The sequence below is a fragment of the Callorhinus ursinus genome, unplaced genomic scaffold, assembly GCF_003265705.2.
Source record: "Callorhinus ursinus isolate GAN/ISIS: 27379988/994484 unplaced genomic scaffold, GSC_fseal_2.0 scaffold64, whole genome shotgun sequence".
Lineage (NCBI taxonomy): Eukaryota > Metazoa > Chordata > Mammalia > Carnivora > Otariidae > Callorhinus > Callorhinus ursinus.
The window spans coordinates 4,006,340-4,019,243 of NW_027397126.1; the positions used below are offsets into that span (position 1 = coordinate 4,006,340).

The 12,904-nt window shown below is 40.1% G+C and overlaps 1 long non-coding RNA gene across 4 annotated transcripts in view; it reads left to right on the forward strand.

The window, feature by feature from the left end:
* Nucleotides 1-9,069: 9,069 nt before the first annotated feature.
* The window catches only part of LOC141371276 (uncharacterized), a 64,560-nt gene continuing 60,725 nt past the window's right edge, over nucleotides 9,070-12,904 (forward strand). For 2 of the 4 annotated variants that reach the window (XR_012376093.1, XR_012376094.1), the window contains exons 1-2: nucleotides 9,070-9,094; nucleotides 10,865-10,900. This is a non-coding gene — a long non-coding RNA (uncharacterized lncRNA). Of the gene's footprint in view, nucleotides 9,095-10,864; nucleotides 10,901-11,252; nucleotides 11,357-12,904 lie in introns of all 4 variants that reach the window. The other 2 variants (XR_012376096.1, XR_012376095.1) reach the window with 2 other exon arrangements.

The following is a 12,904-nucleotide window of genomic DNA, read 5'->3' on the forward strand; positions in this document are numbered from 1 at the left end:
CAATTGATGCAGAAAAAGCATTTGACAAAATACAACATCCTTTCCTTATTAAAACTCTTCAGAGTATAGGGATAGAGGGAACATTCCTCAAGTTCATAAAATCCATCTATGAAAAACCCATAGCAAATATCATCCTCAATGGGGAAAAGCTGAGAGCCTTTCCCTTAAGATCAGGAACACGCCAAGGATGCCCCCTCTCGCCACTATTGTTCAATGTAGTACCAGAAGTCCTAGCAACAGCAATCAGAAAACAAAAAGAAATAAAAGGTATTCAAATTGGCAAAGAAGAAGTCAAACTCTCTCTTTTCGCAGACAACATGATCCTTTATGTGGAAAACCCAAGAGACTCCACCCCCAAATTACTAGAACTCATACAGCAATTCAGTAATGTGGCAGGATACAAAATCAATGCACAGAAATCAGTTGCTTTCTTATACACTAACAATGCAACTGTAGAAAGAGAAATTAGAGAAACAATTCCATTTACAACAGCACCGAAAACCATAAGATACCCTGGAATAAGCATAACCAAAGGGGTAAAGGATCTATACCCTAGGAACTACAGAACACTCATGAAAGAAATTGAAGAAGACACAAAAAGATGGAAAAACATTCCATGGTAATGGATCGGAAGAATAAACATTGCTAAAATGTCTCTGCTGCCCAGAGCAATCTATACCTTCAATGCCATCCCGATCAAAATTACAATGACATTTTTCATTGTGCTGGAACAAACAATCTTAAAATTTGTATGGAATCAGAAAGTCCCCAAATTGCCAAGGAAATGTTGAAAAAGAAAAACAAAGCTGGAGGCATCACGTTGCCCGATTTCAAGCTATATTACAAAGGTGTGATCACCAAGACAGCATGGCACTGGCACAAAAACAGACATATAGACCAATGGAACAGAATAGAGAGCCCAGATATGGACCCTCAACTCTACGGTCAAATAATCTTCGACAAAGCAGGAAAAAACATGCAATGGAAAAAAGTCTCTTCAATAAATGGTGCTGGGAAAATTGGACAGCCACATGCAGAAGAATGAAACTCGACCATTCTCTAACAGCATTCACAAAGATAAACTCAAAGTGGATGAAAGACCTCAATGTGAGACAGGAATCCATCAAAATCCTAGAGGTAAACATAGGCAGTAACCTCTTGGACATCGGCCACAGCAACTTCTTTCAAGATACATCTCCAAAAGCTAGTGAAACAAAAGCAAAAATGAACTTTTGGGACTTCATCAAGATAAAAAGCTCCTGCACAGCAAAGGAAACAGTCAATAAAACAAAGATGCAACCCACAGAATGGGAGAAGATATTTCCAAATGACACTACAGATAAAGGGCTTGTATCCAAGATCTATAAAGAACTTCTCAAACTCAACACCCAAAAAGCAAATAATCAAGTCAAAAAGTGGGCAGAAGATATGAAAAGACACTTCTCTGAAGAAGACATACAAATGGCTAACAGACACATGAAAAAATGTTCATCATCATTAGCCATCAGGGAAATTCAAATCAAAACTGCATTGAGATACCACCTAACACCAGTTAGAATGGCAAAAATGGACAGGGAAAGAAACAACAAATGTTGGAGAGGTTGTGGAGAAAGGGGAACCCTCTGACACTGTTGGTGGAAATGCAAGTTGGTACAGCCACTTTGGAAAACAGTGTGGAGGTGCCTCAAAAAATTAAAAATAGAGCTACCCAATGACCCAGCAATTGCACTCCTGAGTATTTACCCCAAAGACACAGATGTAGTGAAAAGAATGCACCCCAATGTTCATAGCAGCAATGTCCACAATAGCCAAACTGTGGAAAGAGCCGAGATGCCCTTCAACAGATGAATGGATAAAGAAGATGTGGTCCATATATACAATGGAATATTACTCAGCCATCAGAAAAGATGAATACCCAACTTTTACATCCACATGGATGGGACTGGAGGAGATAATGCTAAGTGAAATAAGTCAAGCAGAGAAAGTCAATTACCATATGGTTTCACTTATTTGTGGAACATAAGGAATAGCAGGGAGGACATTAGGAGAAGGAAGGGAGAAATGAAGGGGGGGAATCGGAGGGAGAGATGAACCATGAGACACTATGGACTCCGGGAAACCAACTGAAGGTTTTAGGGGGGGGGGGATGGGTGAACCCGGTGATGGGCATTAAGGAGGGCACATACTGCATGGAGCACTGGGTGTTATATGAAAACAATGGATCATGGATCAGCACATCAAAAACTAGTGATGTATTGCATGGTGACTAACATAACATAATAAAATTAAAAAAAAACATATCATGCAGTTTTCCTGCTTAGGTCCTTGCAATAGATTCCCATTGCAATTAGATATCTGAATTTATTACCATTTCCATTAGGGTGCTGAGTGATCAGACCTTTGTCCACCTTTTTGGCCTTATCTCTTACCTTTTCCCATCTTTTTGTTCCTGGACATGTCTGGCACATTCATTCTCAGGACGTTTGCATTAGCTCTTCTCTCAGTCCAGAAAATACTTCTACATATAATTTCTTGCTTTACTCCTTGCCTTTCAGGTCTCACCTCAATGACACGCTCTTAGAGTGGCCTTTCCTGACCACCCAAGAATGCTCTGTCATGTTATTCTCTTTTATTTTCTTTCTACCACTTATCATGATCTTATGTTCTTATTATTTGTTTGATTCCTTGTATTGGTTTGTCTTCTCTATTAAACTTGTAAGCTCTTTTGAGGGCATGGACCTTGTCTGCCTGATTCATTGTACCACAGCACCCAGAGCAATGCTTGGCTTTCCCCACTACCCGGTAATATTCTCTCCAGAGAAGAATATTCAACATGGTGAAAAATTTGGAAACTTAATGAGAAACAAGTCATGAAATTTCGGTGTTTAGTCTGGAGAAGGACAGACTAAGGAGAGCCATGTCAGGTTCATCACCAGTGATATTACTCTCTTGTTCATTTCTGCTCTCTTAGTTTCTCCCCAGTGTTTAGTCATTGATGCTTCTAGTTGGGTTAAAAATAAACTCCAGGGGTGCCTGGGTGGCTCAGTCGTTAAGCGTCTGCCTTCGGCTCAGGTCATGATCCCAGTGTCCTGGGATGGAGCCCCGCATCAGGCTCCCTGCTCAGCAGGAAGCCTGCTTCTCCCTCTCCCACTCCCTCTGCTTGTGTTCCCTCTCTCGCTGTGTCTCTCTTTGTCAAACAAATAAATAAAATCTTTAAAAAAAATAAACTCCAATTCTGGGCCTTCTTTTCTCCTTATAATGAAAACCTTTGAATTCAGATGAAAAGTGTACTTCTGTCTAAATGCTCAGCAGAAGAGTTGAGCTTCCTTATGCAGCATTCTGTGATTTTATTTATGCTGTACTTGCACTGTACGATCCCATGCTAGAGACTATGTTCTGATAGATGCAAAGAACTGGAAAATTGAATTGAATTTCCTTTTATGCAAAAAAGTAGTTAAGTGTATTCTCCTATTTCCTAGGCATTAGGTTGCAAACACCATCATCTTTTCTCATATCTCCTGATTTAAAATAAATTAGAGCCATTTTCATAGCAGTACCGGGCGTGGGAACATCAACAGCACAGGATATAACCTCACTGGAATATGGTTCCAGTTCTGGCAGTCCTTCTCCAGATACTGGTGCCTATTTTTCCACTGAAATATGTCCTGACTAATCCTTGCAGCGGGCGTGGCAAGTGCGGCTCTGTTGCTGAGTCTGTTAGTGTGATCCAAGGGTCAGCTCCAAAGACCCATGTACCTCACACCGTGCCGTTGATGACCTGCCTGAACAATCCAGAGTCCAAAATTACTCTCTTGACAATCCTTCCTAAATAGTTTATTTCAAATATTTTGTTTAAATTGGATTGCATTTTAATCAGGAAGTAATTTAGATCAGGCCTAGAACAGAGTCACTCCTTTGGTGTAAATATTCTTTCCAGAACTCTCCAGTGAATATATTTATAGCTTACTTGGAAATGGTAACACTCTAGAACACAAGAAAAACTAATTTCCCTTTCTCCTGCTATCTGTTCCCAGAGTCAACATCACAATTGTAATAGCATAATAAAAGATATTGGAGAGGTTGGGCCTGAGAAGTTATTTTTGTTGTTTAAAAAGAAATTTCTCGTCAATCATTCACTGAATGGTTTTGGCAGCTACTGAAAATTGTTGCCTAGATCCACTGTTTTGTTGAGGGTTCCAAAATGATGAGGTTTTTTTTCGTAATTTTTTCATTCCTTCTGTACATATTAGCTGGAAATTTGCTTAAAAAATGAGCTTCCCCTTATTAACCACTTGATTTTGTTGAAATGCAGTCCACACAGGAGAGTTAAGTTAAATCCTCGAATAGTTCCCTTTAGTTATCAACTGTTAAGAATAAGGGGGTGTTACCTTAGTAACTAGCAATGCCGACCAATGATTTGAGGGGGTTAATTATGATTTTTACATATTTGATGCATTGCTGTCATTTCAGGCATTTTTAAATGTTTATTAGGAGCCCCTTCATGGTGGCTTTTGAGTGGGTCTGGAAGTTTCCATCAGGTAACCAAGCAGGCAGGTCAAATCAAGAGCTACTACAATGGGATGTCTGGGAGGGAAAAGGGGTGGTTGCTGAGGGCCAACTCTACTTACTTGGCCTGAAGCAGTATGTTGGACTCACAAGGAAGCCATATAATTTTTTCTTCATGATTTGTTACTCTTTTATTTATGACTGAGTGATTACTTGGGTGCCTATGTTTATCTCTTCATATTTACTCTTTGTTTACCTCTCTATGTAATTTTACTACACTGAGCACTGTCTGTACTCCACCCTCCCCATGGCACAGTGTTGAACAGAAGTTATTAAAGTGGACATCACTCATCCTATTTCAATTTCAGGAAGAAAGCTTTCGGCATTTCAACAGGACGTATGACTTTTGTGTGCTCCTTCTATGTACACACAACACTACCCCTACCCCAGCCCCCATGCACATTTGTAGATACTTAAAAAAAATTTTTTTTTTAGAGAGAGACAGTGTATGAAAGTGAGGGGGGCAGGGGCAGAGGGGGAGAGAGAGAGAGAGAGAGAGAGAATCTTAAGCAGGCTCCACGCCCAGCGCACAGCCCAATGCGGGGCTCCATCTCACAACCCTGAGATCATGACCTGAGCCGAAATCAAGAGTCAGACACTTAACTGACTGAGCCACCCAGGTGCCCCTGGAGATACTTTATTGCCAAGCGATGATGAAGGCTTGGTGACAGTGAGCCAAATGGACACTGTTACAAGTACAGCAAAAGCAAGATCAGAAGGTCAGCATGGTGTCAGCTCTACACATACCTGATCCCACAGAATGACAACCAGAGGGACAAGATGACAGATGACAGGAGCAGTGAGGCACTCTATCATGGAGGAGCTGTTTCCATATTACATCTAGTGGGTTGTATAGCCTGAAGTTGTACCCTAAGGGAGGAAGCAAGAAGGAAAGTCCCATGCCTCACCAGAATTGGGGAGATGGATAAGAAACTCCCTCTTGGCAGCCTCCCACAAAATAGGAAGGTAGTGAGAAACAGTCTTCACAAGACTTCTTGTCTTGCCCTGTTCCAGGGAGGATCCCAGGGCATTTCACCAAAACTTAGGTCAGCTTGCAGTTGAGCTTTGCTGATGGGACCAATGTGGAGATGTTCCAGGTTGTTAGGACACCTGAGCAGAGGCATTCCCCTCTAACCAAAGACAAATAATGAAAAAATTTTTTAAAGATTTTACTTATTTATTTGAGAGACAGAGAATGAGAGATAGAGAGCACGAGAGGGAAGAGGGTCAGAGGGAGAAGCAGACTCCCTGCTGAGCAGGGAGCCCGATGTGGGACTCGATCCTGGGACTCCAGGATCATGACCTGAGCCGAAGGCAGTCGCTTAACCAACTGAGCCACCCAGGCGCCCACAAATAATGAAAATTAAGGAAAACTTTTAACTGTATCGATAAACAGTAATAAAATACTTTTACTTTTATTTGTTTATTACAGTAACATAGTAATATTTAATGGGTCAGTTGTCAAATTGTGTTCTTTAGAAATCCTTCAGTGATGGTAAATCAGAATTTTACCACTAGATGGCGCACGACAAAATTCATCATCCAGTTGGTCAGTATGGAAAGCTTTCCCTAAATGAGAGATTATAAAGTTTTTTGCTTGTTTGTTTGTTTTTTAAGATTTTATTTATTTATTTGACAGAGAGAGAGTGAGAGAGAGAGGGAGGCAGCAAGCACAAGCAGGGGGGAGTGGCAGCAGGGGAGAAGCAGGCTCCCCGCTGAGCAAGGAGCCAGAGGTGAGGCTCAATCCCAGGACCCTGGGATACCCACCCGAGCTGAGGGCAGCTGCTCAACCGACCGAGCCACCCAGACGCCCCTAAATGAGAGATTCTAAACCTAATTGTCATTGATTCCAAAATGTCTATGAATTTTAACTTTAAATACAATTGTTATGCAATAATAATTGTTTAAAAGATTTATTTGAGAGAGAGAATGAGTTGGGTGGGGGGACAGAGGGACAAGCAGACTCCCTGCTGAGCAGGGACCCTGATGCGGGGCTCAATCCCAGGACCCTGGGATCATGATCTGAGCCAGAGTCAGATGCTTAACCGACTGAGCCACCCAGGCACCCCTGCAATAATTATTTTTTAAAAAATATTTTATTTTCCAGGGGCGCCCGTGTGGCTCAATCGGTTGAGTGTCTGCCTTTGGCTCAGGTCATGATCCCGGGGTCCTGGGATCGAGCCCCGCATCGGGCTCCCTGCTCGGTGGGAAGCCTGCTTCTTTCTCCCTCTCCCACTCCTCTGCTTGAGTTCCCTGTCTCGCTGTGTCTCTCTGTCAAATAAATGAATAAAATCTTTAAAAAAAGATCCTTAAAAAATTTATTTTCTGAATTTTAGACCAAAGAATAATATAGTAAAAACTTGTGTATACTTAACCTAGATTTACCAATTATTAACATATTGCCACATTTGCTTTATCTCTCACTACGATTTTTTCTAAAGCATTTCAGAGTAATTTGTAGACATTATGGCACTTCGCCTCTCAGTACTTAACATGTATCTCATGAGAACAGATCCATCCTCCTATATTATTGTGCCAAACAACTTTTACGTTGATCTAATATTATCTAGTCTGCATTAAAATGTCTCAGTTGTTCCTGAAATGTCTTTTATAGCTGTTTTATTTTCTATACAGGACCTAATCAAAGATCACATAGTGCATTTGGTCATCATACTTTTTTTTTGGTCGTATCTTTTAAATCTAGAACAGTTTCCCTTCCCATCCTTTAAAAAATATGACAATTTTATACAGATGGGTGTATATATTTATTTACATATTAAAATACTTAATAGCATATTCGAATATTTAATATGTATTTCTTTACTTCCTCCACCCCTTGGGAGTCCAGTATTTTTTAGGCAAACAATGTAACAACCCTAATTATAAATGTTACCCAAAACTGATGAAATATAAAAAGTATGTTAATAAAATCTCTCCGTTTCTAAAGGCAGCAATTCCATATGTCGTGTATAATAAAAACCCATATAGAAGTTTTTGGGGTAGTCGTTCATTAGATTATGAGCTTTTAGAAGGGAACAGACTGTGTTTTATTCATTTTTATAATCTCTGCCCACCACACAGTATGAGACTCAGTACATGTTTGTGGAGTGAATGAATGATTCACTCTTTTTTATAGCGGTAAAGTATACATAACATAAAATTTAACATCGTAACTATTTTAAGTGTACAGTTCAGTGGCAATAAGTACATTCACATTGTTGGGCATGGTTCTTTTTTTTTTTTAAAGATTTTATTTATTTGACAGAGAGAGACACAGGGAGAGAGGGAACGCAAGCGGGGGGGGGAGTGGGAGAGGGAGAAGCAGGCTTCCCACGGAGCAGGGAGCCCAATGCGGGGCTCAATCCCAGAATCCTGGGATCATGACCCGAGCCGAAGGCAGACGCTTAATGACGGAGCCACCCAGGTGCCCTGGGCATGGTTCTTTTTTAATAACTAAGGGATATGTGTTAATTGCAGAAAAGGTATTAAATAGACCATCAAAAAGAAAAATAATCTAAACTCCCATCAAATTCTATCATCCATAGAAAACCCAGACATAATCACTCTTAACATTTTGGTGTAGTATCCTTCCAGACTTTTTGCGTACGTTTATTCCTATCCACATAAATTATGTGATTGCATTGTACATATTGTATAATAACCTGTTCTCATTTCCTTAACATGTAGTCAATATTTTGTCATATTAATGTTAATATTTACAGATAAGTGGGTTTTGATCTAGTTATATTTCATCCACTGTTTTTATGCCATATACCTCTAGTAGCCATGCTGATGGGTGGGGGTCATGAGGACAGAGCTAAGGACACAGGTGACTTCTGTGCATTTTTTTTTTTCTGAGCATAGTGGATAATAACAACACTGGTTTAGGGCCTGAATTTCTGTGTGTAATTTGGGGATTGCAGAAGGGGTTAGGCATCTTTTGCTGAGGCCCATCTTTAGGTCAGGGGTCTAATGAGAGTATTGCATCAAGGGAGGGCAGAACAGTCTCTGTCATTTGAATGGAATCTCATTCCAATCCAAAATCTTCCTCTGGAGAACTTGTTACTGAAGGCCTGACTCTCCTTATTACTTGCCTGGGGGAAAACACATACTGAACAACAAAATGCTCCCAGAGACTAGACCTTGTCAATGTTCTCTGATGCCTAGTAGGACCACTGCAGAAAAAAAAATATTAATGAGACTGTTGCTAGGAGACGGGAGAGCCAAAAGCCCATGACATTGTAGGGGTTCCACGGGAAATCAAGACAATTTAAGTAGGTTGTAGATCAGAGGTTTTGCTATTAAAATCTGTTCTTTGATGAACATGTACTTTTTAGCATGTAACGTTTAATATGATTCTATGCTTTCGGAGGAATTTGAGGATAATTCCAGGGCATTTCATTTCTTTCCATAGAGCGAATCCCTTCTTCAGAGCACAGCTCATTTTCAAGTGGTTGCTGCTCCTTTTCCCCCCTCCCCTTTGGCGCGACGTCCTCAGAGCTGGTGGAGAGGCAGAGCGCAGGCAGTGGTAAGTAGCTGAGAAATCTTTTGTAAAATAGATACCCAAAATGTGCTTTTAAAGTGACAAGTTTTGATGGAATAGAATAATACAGAACTGTGTAGGAATTTCTGATTCTAATCAGCAGTATTGGGAAAATGAATTCATTTAAATTCTAAATATTCCATGGTCACTTTACTAGTTTAAAGCTCGTTTCTTAAATGGCAAATGAGTTGCTAGAAGGAAATATAGAGATCTCCCCTTGTGATTCTGGTAAGATATTTCCCAACGCATGACTTGACGAAGATGTTACCGAAATGAGAAAGTGCACTCGGAACAGTATCTCAGCCTTACGATGTTTGAATTAGACTTGATAGAATGGGTTACTATTGAAAATGTTCTCAGATCTGAGTTCCTGTCCCCATATGGAGAGAGCATGAGAAAACTGTTACTTTGCAATGGGAAGGATACCATACCTCATTTTTTTTTTTAATGAAGAAAATCACGTGACTGGATATCTGTACAGGAGAGAAAATGAGGAGGGTAGCCTGTAATGTTGAGCTTAATTGCTTCATGTGAGAGATGAACATGTGTTGAATGGGAAAGATTAAAATTTGGTTTTAGGATGAAAAATCATGAAAAAGAAATAATATTGTGACTGCCTTTATTTTGAGTAATTGATTTGTATTCATGGACATCAATTTGTACAGTAAAGGTAGAATATTCTCAGTGCTTCTTTATTTGAAAAGGGCTGTGAGAAGGATAGCAGAGATTCCTATCAGAAAAGCTTTTATGTTTGTGTCTGAAATGTGCCTGAAAATGCGTAAGCTTTTGTGCCCCCTTTCACCTGGAAATCGCATTAGTAGATCCATTTCTGCAAGAAATAAAAAAAGCGGAAGTGGTCTTTTTATTTCTTTGAAATTCAGGTTTTTTGTCCCTTCAAGAGGACGGAGAAAAAATGATAGGTAGATTTTTGAGTTAGATGACAAAACAGCAATCAAGGAGGAAAAATAAGAAGGAAACGCTTAAAAGAAAGCTCACAAGATGGGCCATTTTCCAAGCCAGAAATGTCTGCGGGTAGCATGTTTTGCAGGGGGAGTGGGGGAGAGCTGGCTAAATGCAAAGGGAGGGGGAAGTTGAACTGAGCACTGCGGCAAAGAGAATGACTGACGCATCCAGGGACATGTGACTATTCTCTGGTGTAGTGAAGAAAATTTTCCAGGAGTCCATCTTGTATAAGAAATTCTGTACCTGCTAACATGCAAATAATACTGTAATCTTCATGTAGTACGTACTGAGTTTGCTTTGCTGGGTCCTCCATTGGTACCTAGGTACATTTAGGCTGTTTTTATTCTCTTTATTCCTAGACTTTATTTGTGCTCCCACTGCTTTTCTAGCACTTATTAAAGTAGCTTCTTAAAAAGGCTATCTTTCCCCTTTATCATAAAAAAATCACACATTAATTGTTTAAAATTTGGAAAAATTATTCTCTCTTTCCTGAATACATACAAATAAATGCATAGAAATATATATTTATATACAAAATGAAAATTATATGTACATGTAGTTTTCAGCTTGCTTTAATAATCATTCAACAATATATTGGGAGCAATTCCTCATATTTTTAAACATTCCACAAGAAGGCAATGTTTCGTGGATGCATAATTTCTGATCATAGAGTTGTCCCACTAAATGTCCAGTTATTGAGTGCTTAATATGTGCAATTTTTGCTGTTATAATTTAAGGAACATCTTTCCATATAAACCTCTGTGTGCTTTTCTGGTTTTTTTTCCCCCCTAGGATAAATTCGTAGATGTGGAATTTCTGGATCAAATGGTATGAACCAGTTTAAGATTTCTCCTCCACCACCACCTTATACATTATCACCTAATTTATTTATCATATGTGGTAAAAACATTATTTCCCAGTGGTTTGCCTATTCATTTTGTATCATTTATGCTGGGTTTTTTTTTTTTACATGTTGCAGCTTTACATTTTTAGATATCCACAGCTATCAATTTTTGATTTTATGATTTATTTCTTTCCTTTGTTGAGTATATTGACCTGTATTTTTTTCTAGTTATTTCATTGCTTCATTTTTTACAATTAACTCTGATTCATCTGGAACTCATTTTGGTATGTGGTATGAATATGAAGTAGGATCTAATTTTGTTTTTTTTCCAAATAGGTCACCAATTGTTTCAGCATCATTTATTGAATAATCCAACCTTCTTCCACTGATTTGAAATGGCAACAACTGCTCTCCCATTAGCTAGGGTATAGTGTCCACAGGTCGGCCATTTTCTCTCTACCCAAGGTGGTCACATTCCACAATAGCACTCCTACCTTCTTGCGGCTTCTGGCAGCATTCTAAAACATCGTGTTCGTGCTCATGCCTTTCAAGAATTCTAGGCACATGCAGTTTAGGGCAGTGGTTTTCAAACAGGATTTTTAAATTTTAAATTTTCCAAAATTGTATTTTTATCAGATGCTTTTTACAAATTAAAATTGAGGAATCCGAATATATAGAACCACTGTTCCGGATGTGCTATTCCTCTTGGACACAGTTGGCATCCTAACTGTGTGTTTAAAACTTACCCCTGGGGTTAGTGTTACTCCTAAGGTTCCTCCTTCAACCTCTTTTTCTACTTCTCAGGTACTCAGAGAATTAAAGCTGTCTGGACTCATTCCCTGGAATTTTCTAGAATGGTATAAGAAGGAAATGTAAGAAATGTATGAGGAGCAAAAATAAATAATGTTTGCCAGCCTTGCTGGCAGTAGTCTGATCTAGGGATTCAAAGAAGGTAGGATGAGTCCCAATCCATGCCATCACTGCCACCATCTCTTGTAGGTAGACACACCCCAGTGGTTCACCTCTGTTCACTGTAGGCGGAAGTCTCCAGCATGAAACACAGACTCTTAGTGGGGGAAGAGTTAAATGTTGCTCACAGAAATCTTTGATTATTAAAATCACCTGCCACCCACTGTTGACCGCCCCCCCCCATGCCCACTCCCAACACAGCCTTCTTTCTCTATTGACTTCGGACTCTGGCCTCTAGGCTTTGCTGATTCAGGAAGAAAAATAGGGGGTTTTGGGTGGAAGGATGCCTTGCCCGCCCTTATTGCAAGGGGCTCATTTGGCTCACAGCCAGAGCCCTGGTCATTTCTTGACTTGTGCATTTAGGCTGTGATTTGTTTGTGACTGGAGGCTGGTTTCCCTGGCAACAGCAGCTTGCCAGGGCATGCGCATTTGCTCCTCTGCAGTGGCTGAATGCGGCGGCGGAGGTGGGGAGGGGGGACTGTTTTGGGGGCCGACGTCACTGAAGGAGTTCTCCTGCAGTCGTGATGTCAGTTTCTCTGGGCTAAACTGCCATCGTTATTGTATATAGAGCATTGTGTTATTTTTTAATACTTGGAAGGCTTTGAGCTACTCTCTTTTCTTCCAAATTCCCTGCTCTCAATATATCCAGCAGTGACCACGAAATATTCCCAGTGTTTGAGACCACTGACACCCCCAGGGCCCTAAGGGGATTCATGATAGTGGGGGCACAGGAAACAAACTGCCTGGTTTCAAACCTCTACCTCTTGCTAGTTTCATGACCATAGTACTAGTGCTTGCATTTTCTCAGATGTAAAATGGAGATTAATAATAGCAGCTTTAGAACAGTGTCTGTTACATAGTAACCACTGTATAAGTGTTGGTATCATTTGTAGATATTAAAGGAGAATTTGCCCTGAAACAGACTTGTGCTGCAATGTACAAACTTACCCTCTATTGTCCACTGGTCAAGTAACACACACACACACACACACACACACACACACACACACACACACACA